The sequence below is a fragment of the Crinia signifera genome, chromosome 2 (genome assembly GCF_055691185.1).
Source record: "Crinia signifera chromosome 2, ASM5569118v1, whole genome shotgun sequence".
In the NCBI taxonomy this organism is placed as follows: Eukaryota; Metazoa; Chordata; class Amphibia; order Anura; family Myobatrachidae; genus Crinia; species Crinia signifera.
Window position 1 is genome coordinate 367623722 of NC_139218.1, and position 10315 is coordinate 367634036.

Genomic DNA, 10315 nt, shown 5'->3' on the forward strand with positions numbered 1-10315 from the left:
GGCATACCGATACTTCGTTTCCACTTACCCGCTGCTGGTCCCCTTTTCCCAGCCGCTGGAGCCCTGGTAGGCTTGTAGAGTAAATAGCCTGTTCTAGTGTCCCCACTATCACGCTCTGTCCCAGTGTTCCCACTGTCACTCTTTCTGTCCCCGCATCCTTGCTGTCACTATCCCTGTCCCCGGATCCTTGCTGTCACTATCCCTGTCCCCATGTAGCCGCAGTCCTCATGCAGCCACTGTCCCCCTGTCCACATTGTCACTCTCTGTCTCAGTGTCCCCTCTGTCACTCTGTCTCCACGACCCCACTGTCACTGTCTCCCTAACTCCCTGTCCCCACTGTCACTCTGTCCCAGTGTGCCCTCTGTCACTCTCCCTGCGCCCCCGCTGTCACACTTCCTGTCACCATTGTCACTTCCTGTGTCTCTGTGTCGCCATTGTCACTCTCTGTCCCCTTATCCCCCTCTATCACTCTCTTTCCCTGTGTCCCCTCTGTCACTCTTCCTGCACCCCCGCCGTCATGCTGCCTGTCCCCATTGACACTCTCTCGGTCTCCATTCTCACTCACTGTTCCCTTGTCCCCACTGTGACTCTCACTATCCCCATGCTGTTGTGCTTCCTGTCTCCGTGTCCCCTTTGTCACTTCCTCTGTGTGTGTCCCGTTGTAATTTTCTCTGTGTCCTCATTGTCACTCTCTGCCCCTACTTTCACATACCAAGGATACTAAAATAACTAAAAGATGTGTTGGTAGCGCCATTAACAGATTTATTCAACCAGTCACTAGATACAGATGCAGTTCCAGAGGACTGGAGAAGAGCAAATGTAGTTCCACTTCACAAAAGCGGAAGCAAAGAAGCAGCAAGTAACTACAGACCAGTGAGCCTTACATCAGTAGTAGAGAAATGAATGGAAACACTATTAAAAGAAAGAACAGTGGAATATCTTTAATTAAACAACTTACAGGATCCAAAACAGCATGGTTTTACAGCAGGGAGATCATGCCAAACAAGTCTCATTTACTTTTTTGACTCCGTGACCAAAATACTAGATGAAGGGGGGGCTGTAGATGTGGCATATCTAGACTTTAGCAAGGCATTTGACACTGTCCCACATCGCAGGCTGCTAAATAAACTTGAAAGCGTGGGATTGGATTATAAAACAATTAAATGGATAAGAACCTGGTTGCAGGATAGGAAACAGACAGTTGTAGTAAATGGAGTGCATTGTATTGAGTGACATGTTACCAGTGGAGTACCCCAGGGATCTGTACTTGGACCAGTGCTCTTTAATATCTTTGTTAGTGACATTGCAAATGGTATTGAAGGGAAAGTATGCCTTTTTGCAGATGACACAAAGATTTGCAACAGAGTAGACCCAGGAGTGGTAAATCAAATGACTGATGATCTAAGTAAACTTGAGAATTGGTCAAGAGCATGGCAACTATAGTTTAATGCTAGAAAATGCAAAATGATGCACTTGGGACTCAAAAACCCAAAGGCTCAATATAGTATCAAGGGTACTATAATGGAAACTACTGAGAAGGAAAGAGATCTAGGAGTCACTATTTCAAGTGACTTAAAGGCAGGAAAGCAACGTAGTAAGGCAATGAGGAAGGCTAATCAGATGCTTGGTTGCATAGGGAGAGGAATCAGTAGCAGGGAAAAAAGACGCAATAATGCCACTTTATAGGTCATTGGTAGGGCCTCATCTGGAATACGGTTTCCAGTTCTGGAGACCATATCTTCAGAAGGATATAAATACATTAGATAGTGTACAAAGAAGGGCAACTAAAATAGAGCATGGCCTACATCACAAAACTTACCTGGATAGACTAAAAGATCTTAAAATGTATAGATTGGAGCTGAGAAGGGAAAGGGAGGACATGATAGAAATCTTCAAATATATCAAGGGTTTTAACATAGTACAGGAGGGAAATGTTCTTCAAAGGAAAAGTAGTAATAGAACATGAGGACATGCACTGAAACTGGAGGGAGGTAGGTTCAGGGGAAATGTTAAAAAAAAATTACTTCACAAAAAAGGGTAGTGGATAAGTGGAATAGCCTCCCATAAGAGGTGGTAGAGGCTAAGACAGTAGAACAATTTAAACATGGTTGGGATAGGCATATGAATATCCTTACAAAGACATAAGGATTAAAAAGGGTTGAGATTACCTGAAGGGTAAAAAAAGGGGCAGACTAGATGAGCCAAATAGTTCTTATCTGCCGTCAAATTCTATGTTTCTATGTTACATACATAAAAACCTCCGGGCCGACTGATGGGTGCGTACAATGTTAAATGCACCCCCCTTGTCAACGCCAACCCCACCACGCAGCGAGCCCGCGAGGGGTGGCGGTATGTGTCCTCAGACCTTTTCATACCCCCACTATCCACATCAGCGTGGAGTTGATTTTAGATAGTGTGGAGAGCGCAGCTAGCCCGAAGCGTGGCGAAGGGACGCGGAATAGGAGCCCGAAGCGTGGCGAGCGTAGCGGTGCCCGTGAGGGGACGTGGAATACATGTAAAGTAATCCGTGTCCCCTTGCTGCGCTTGCCACACTATCTAAAATCAACTCCACGCTGATGTGGATAGTGGGGGTATGAAAAAGTCGGAGGACGCGTACCGCTGCGCTCGCCACGCTTCGGGTTGGCGTTGATAGTGGGGGTGGCGTTGACAATGGGGGTGCATTTAATTTACATTGTAAGCCCCCATTAGGGTGCTTGTACAATTAAAAATCTAATCGCATTGCATGCCGCTATATTGCATGCGATGCGATTGTATAAAATGCACTACAATCAAAATCGGGGGCGCCGTGCTAGGAAACAAGTACCGAAGATTTTTCTTCTATGTATTGGACAACTGCATAAATGTCCTGTATAGGTATATATTTAGATTTTTATTATATCTGTTATGTGTTGTCTTCATGTTCCGGTCTTAAAGTAAATATTAAAAGTGAAGTTTTCTACATTACTAATATATCTAGTTAAGTGTGTCCCAAAAAATACAGAATTTTGTCTACAGACCATTCATTGCTCCTCTTCAACAAAAAAAGGTCTTCTTTTCGCTTGTATTCTCTACAAAATGTTTTTTGGAGCACCATCATAATCAGCGGCAGCATTACCTGAAGCATAAGCCTAAACATTGCGCAGCATGGCGAGGGCAGCGAGCCATGCAAGGGGATGCGGTGCAACCCCATGTTGACCTTCCCTAGGTCAACCTAATCCCATTTCGACCTTCAGTCATGTCAATCTATTTGCGGTCTATCCAATGACCAATACCCCTCTTACCAGTGCAAACTCTAATTTGCTGTTCTCTACAATGACTGGGTGCCCACATACAGCTTGCCATTTAGTTTTATTATTAAATAGTCCAACAAAGTAATAAATATAATCAGACTCGACGGAAAAGTGCTCTCGCAGCCACCTGAAAGTGCCACCTAACCCGAAGAGTGCATGGGCTACATGATATACAAATTCATCTAGGCAGTAATTTTATATGGGTATAGTATGGGGTTCTGGCAGTCGGGATCCCGACAGTCATTAGCCCGACATCGGGATCCCGAATGCCCGGACTTAGACAGCATGGTGAGCGCAAAAAAGCCCCTTGCGGGCTCGCCACACTGCGGGCATGGTGGCTCGCTACGCGAGCCACCTATTCTATTCTCCCTCTATGAGGGTCGTGGACCCCCATGAGGGAAAATAGCGGGTGGCCGTCGGGCACCCGTCTGTCGGCATTTTGACAGTCGGGATCCCGACGTCGGGTAAATGACTGTCGGGACCCTGTCCGGCACCCATTTTATATGAGCTACTGGCCAATATTAAACAAGCCAATAATCGGCTTTCTATTGGTCCAATTCACTTGTCTGGAAAACCTTTCCCACGTAAATATGTGCAGATTGCCTTTAGTGCCCAATGACTGCATAATACATTCTCAAAAGGTGGGTTCTTGCCTTGTGCATCATTTTAGTGCGTGGTCACTAATGTGGTCATGAAGTAGCCACAGAGGACAGACACTGCAGAGCCCTACACACAGAGCGATATTTAGACATTTTCTGAGCGATTTTACTGCATTTCAATAAATAGAGGGCTCTCTGAGCTAAGCAGCATCACTCAGAACACTCTCCCTACACACGTCAGTACATGTGTAGGGCCAAAAAGGAGCTTGAATGAAGGCTGTTTTCAGGATATATGTAATCATGCACAGGAGAGTTCATCTACTTTGTTTGGTCAGTAGTCTCATCTTCTCCTAAGACAGAAATCATGAAAACTACTTGAGGACTCCTGATATATGGGACTGGGCCCACAAGGCAGATTTGTGCTACTTGCCATATTTTTCCTGCAGGCACCAATATACTTGTGTACAGGGGCGGATTGAGTCTTCATTCCGGCCTGGGAGGGGGGTGTTTGGTGGCGGCGGTATGGAACGCACGCAGTGTTCTGTAATGCGCTGGGGGGTTTGTAATGCCAGGGGGGGGAGGGGGGAGAGGGGCGTCTCACCTGCTGCTGCTTCTTTCTGGGAGCCTGGTGCTGTGCCGCTTGAAGGCCCTGGGAGGTGCTGTGTGCGCATGCGCAGCAGCCTCCCGCAGCCATTTTGGATATGGGCAAAGTTCTTTGGCCGCTGCCCGCGGCCCAGCCAGCCCAGGGAGGATCACGGCCGGCCCCTTTTTAAACAATTTTGGTCCGGCCCACCGGGAAATGGCCCAGTTTCCCGGTGGGCCAATCCGCCCCTACTTGTGTAGTTTCACGGCACCACTTACGTAGTCAGCATAGTGTCCCTGTCAACATCAGCATCGTGTTCCAGCAGCCAGCGTAGTCAGCTTCTGTCTGCCACTGTGTACGTTCGCGCCTAACCGGAGCTTACGCAGTTAGCGTAGCCAGTCAATGCTTATTACATTGTGTGGGAACAATTTACCATTTTTAACCTGCCTGACATGACAGGTGTGAATGTGTTCCAGAAACATCTCCACTATCCATGTCAGCCCAAAGCGCGGGGACGCGGATTACTTGATGGGTATTCCACGTCCCCCGCCAGGCTTCGGGCTCGGTGCGCTTGCCACACTTAATTGCAATTAATTATAAAATCAACTCCATGCCGACGTAGATAGTGGGGGTATGAACAGGTCGAAAGGACGCGTACTGCGTCCCCACGCGGCGCTCGCCACGCTTCGGGCTGACGTGGATAGTGGGAGTTTGAAATGGAGGCATTTGCCAGTATGTAACATGGAGCACTGGCAAATGCGTCCTTTATTGTGCATGAGACACACTTGCGCCTGCACCCCCCTCTGTTTGTGCATGAGATGCATGCGCTACCGAACCCCTAACCCTGACAGTCTCCCTGAAGCAGGATGCTGTACCCTGCCACACAAATTACTGAGACGCACTTGCGTATGAGACATTCGTGCGTCCCAGGCAGATGAAGCGCCTCTCCTCAGGCATGATCGCCGTTCCCCTGGCGTGTTTGCCAGAGCAGTGGAGCTGGCAGTTACCAGCGCTGTGTGAGAGGCACTCACTAGGCTTGCCGGGGACAGAGCTGCAGCTCGTGGGGACAGTATGATGACTACGCTGCCTGCCGGGGACATTACGCAGGGCTGCAGCGGGGATACTATGCTGACTACGCAGTTCTGCCAAGGGGATACTACACTGACTACGCTGGGCTGCCGTTGCCCTGCACTGACAACATAGCTTGGCCTACGTTGACAACGTAATGTAACATGGTGCCGTGAAACTACACAAGTACCTAATTGTACTAGTTAAAAGCCTGTTAAAAATGACGGCTTCGGCAATGTCCTTTGACTTTGAGCTGTGACCGTTTTTGTCCCACAAACTCTCCACCCCACCCCCCAATCTGCTCTTACCTCCACCCTCTGTGTTTCCAGCTCCCTCTGTCCGTACCCAGCAAGTTTGAAAAAGATAAGTATCCCAGCAAAAATTGCAATCGCCTTCTGACTTTAGCACACAAAGAAGTAATATGGTCTACCGAGTGGCCTCTAGTGGTCACTGGCGGTACTTCACCTCAGAGGTGAGGAGTAGTTCGCCTTTTTACATACCGTATCTCTTATATATTTGGCTACATCTGTCACTCAGTGTGCCTGAAGCTGTAACGCTGGGTGGAGCCTCTGACTCACATGACTGACTCACACGACAGAGAACCAGCCCAGTGAACCCACAGTGCCAGACTGCCAGGGTCTGCCTCTCCATGTTACACAGCAAAGACACAGCTACTCACCAGACACACCAGGTGAGCGCCCCACACCTCCATACCTCCCAACATGACCCTCTCCAGGAGGGACAGAATGCTCTGTTTGTGGACTTCCCATCTTAATTTATGATTGTCATCACCTGTTTTAAACAGGGTAATTGATAAGAAAGGTGTTTAAGCACAGGTGATGGTAATCCATAAATTAAGAAGAAAGTCCAGAAACAGAGCAATGTGTCCCCCCCCCCCCCCCCCCCCCATTCACGGCAACCCCACGATTAAATGGCACATGCAAAACACTGACATGGCTATGGTCGACAATGAAAAAGGTTGACATGAGTTTTTGAAGATTTATTTTTCACTTTTTCAATATTCATTCTCATGTGTCGACATGGACACCAATGAAGTGCCACACTTATGTCAACATTTACATGTGTTGACCTTTCTGTGTTGATTTTTTCTTGTGGCGATTCGCGGAACCCCCCGGCAACCCCCCTCCCGCGATTCACAGCACAACCCCCCGCGATTTGCGGCCCCACCCCGTGACACATCCCCTCCTGCGATTCGTGGCACCACGCAACCCCCCCTCCCACGATTTGTGCCAATCCCCTAGGCCCCCCCTTCCTCGCGGTACCCCCCACCCCCCGTGACCCCCCCCCTGTCATTGCGGCAACCCCCCGCCCCTGCGACCCACCCTCCCACGATTCACTGCAACCCCCCGCGTCTCCCCCTCCCACGATTCGCGGCACCCACACCCCCCGCGACCCCCCCTCCCTCAATTCACGGCATCCACCCACGACCCCTCCTCCCGTGATTCGCGGACACACCTCACCTCCTCCCCCCCCCCCACCTCCGCTCGCGATTCACGGCAACACCAGGATTAAATGGCACATGCAAAACACTGACACGGCTATGGTCGACAATGAAAAAGGTTGACATGAGTTTTTGAAGATTTATTTTTCTTTTTTGAATGTTTTCATATTCATTCTCATGTGTCGACATGAACACCAATGAAGTGCCACACTTATGTCAACATTTACATGTGTTGACCTTTCTGTGTTGATTTTTTCTTGTAGCAATTTTTTTACAGTGACAATTATGTGCACGTCAACCTACACATCAACCAATTCTTTGTATAATATATAACACCTGTTCTGTTTTACTGTAGGTGTTTTAAGTCAGATCTTTTACTGCTACTATTACTGTTTATGTAAATGCATTCTGAATGACAGCAACATCCTACCATCCTGCTACAAGAATATATAACCAACTAGGTGATTTATCGCGGCCCGTGCCCCCCCTCCCGCAATTCGCAACCCCCCTCTCCCGCAATTCACGCCCCCTCCCACGCTTTGTGGATCCCCGCCCTCTCCCGCGATCCGCGGACACCTGCGCCCCCTCCCTCCCTTGATTCACGGCACCCCCCACAATTCACGGCACCCCTAAGCCCCTCTTTAGTCCCCCGTATACTCACACACCCCTATCACTACCCAGCTTCCTGCTCTCCTAAACCGTAACTTCCACCACTGGGGAGTCGCTGACGCGGTTTTGCCCACATGCCCCTATCATGCCTCATAGCCCAGTCTCCTGCTCTCATGTACCCTAACTCCCACCCAGTAGGAGGAGACACTGACTCAGGGCCACCATCCTGTACTGCCACACTGGACCCTCACCCACTGGCAGAAGCTGCACAGTATCTCCCACCCTCCTCTTTAGTCCCCCTTATGCCCACACACCCCTATCACTACCCAGCCTCCTGTTTTCCTGTGTCGTGACCTCTGCCAGTGGGGAGCCGCTGACTCAAAAACACCCTACTATACTATTGCACACACACACCTAAACAACATGTACACACAGCCCCCCCCCCCCACACCCACAAATGTCACTGTACCATCCACACTATCAATGTACATCTTACTTTGTAACCGCTTTTTAATTAAACAAAACAATACACACCCCCTTCCACATCATATGCTCTCTATTTAACACATTTCACCTATAACTCAAGTTGCAATACAGGCATCTTTCATACAATTCTAACCATCTTTCTCATACAAATGTTCACAAATTAAGGGGGCGCAGCCCCTTACGCCGGTGTGAAGAGCGCCCGTAGGGCGCGATGAATCACCTAGTTTATAGATATATGGTGTAGCGCTACTCATGAAGACTTATACAAATGAAACACAAGAGAAAGAATGAAATGTCCATTATATCTTTATTGTTAAACAACTTGGTTGAAAATAGTTGTAACTGCAGCTTTAATGTACAACAAATAAAATGCTCAAAAAGATAATATAGTCCGAAATGTACCCTAGGGAAATGACGCTTCCCTTGGCCTCCATGGTTACTGACTAAACACCCTGCACGGAAATACTAACAGAGTATTAGAGTGGCAGTGCCTAATACATGTACTAAACTCTCTTCAAGAAACAGACCTAAAGAAAGCCGTAAAGCCATTTAAGTGCCATGGCCTATTAACCGTTTCAATACCATGTGGAACAACAATATTTTACTTGCTGGTCTGGCAGGGTAGTCGGTGCATTGGTCCTTAGACGGATTAATGACTAAACCAGGATTAAATACCTGGTAAATTTCCCTTTTAGGTGATGGCCAACTGGGGGCCATTATCTTTATCAATACTTCCTCCAAGTGCATTAACAGACTCGCTGTACATTATTCCATTCTATAGGGATCATAGAAGACCTGCTCACCATTAACTAAATATCTATCCGCTGGAGCGAGCTAACCCAACACTGATTCCCAACCGGGGAAGGACGACTGCCTGCTGTATCGATAGTACAGTCAGGAGCATAGAAATTATATAGTTTAATATAGATATTTGAAAAACAATATCATCTATGGTCATATATATATTTATTTAAAAAAAAAGGTGGAGATCCTTAAGCACACGCCTCAAAACACAACCCAATTTCTGCATGCACTTCAAACAAACGCCCACTCCGATACTGTAGAAGTTTAGAAGGCCTGTGCTATGCCGGTATAGCATATATAAAAACGTTGCACTGGCTGAAACATCATGGGAGATAAGAACTGGAGCGTCAAAGACTGCCACACCATGGTTCAAGTGGGGAGTACGGATCTGGTCCAGATTTTCCCCTGTTGAAATAGTGCGTGGGCCGATGTATGTTTTGGCCAACGACATGCCTTCTACTGACATTTCCGCATTCCTCCAAGCTGCTGACCAGACTGGTCAATCAATTTCCCAACTAGCGCTAAGGAGTCAGCAGGAAAAGTAGCTTTCGTACAAGAAACGTTCCCATTTGAAAATATTTAGGGAACGTCAGCTGCAGATCACCCTGATGCCGTCTTCTCTTACATTTCTCAAAAACATGAATAGAATGTCCATCAGCGTAAGCAGCATTACATGGCTAAGCCATTTGGAACCACTCAGTCCACCAGAAACCCATCTATTGCAGGGCACTGGCCAGGAGAAATCCCCATAGTAACGGAAACAGAGTGTAACATGCGTATGAGAAAGGGCTTTGGTTGGAAGCGTTACATAGCAGTGTAATGTCCCTTTAACCTGCATTAGTTACATATTGTTAAACAGAGCCCGTAACACCTTTGTGAGTTTTTAAATGAGACCACAATATCTTCATTCAATTTATCAAACTGAATAAATTTACTTAAAGAATCCAAATTAAGGAAACGGGAGACTAAAGCAACCCGCAAACATCAGAGCATGCAGGTCGAAGAAGTTTGAGCCACCTGAGACACTGTCAGCTACAGGGAGGAGTCTTGTTTACCGGAGCGGAACACAAGAGAAAAAGGCGCTTTACACTCACAGACGGCACAGAGTGCCTAGTGAGCCTAGAACAATAGTATTTATAGGGTTATTTAGTCCCCTATAAAAACACACGCTCGTAGCTACTGACAAACAGATATAGAAAGCAGATGAGTAGAGAAGCAATAGAATAAAAGAAAAAATTAAAAAGTACAAAACAACGCAAACTAGGATTAAAGCTTAGTGAATACAACATATGGTGGGTATTACAAGGACCAGTCATCGTATGTGCGTGTGTGTGTGTGAGGTAGTAGTAGTATAACGTCCACTTCCTAAAACTAACTTAGTTTTTTTTTTTTTGGGGGGGGGGGGGGGGGGGTG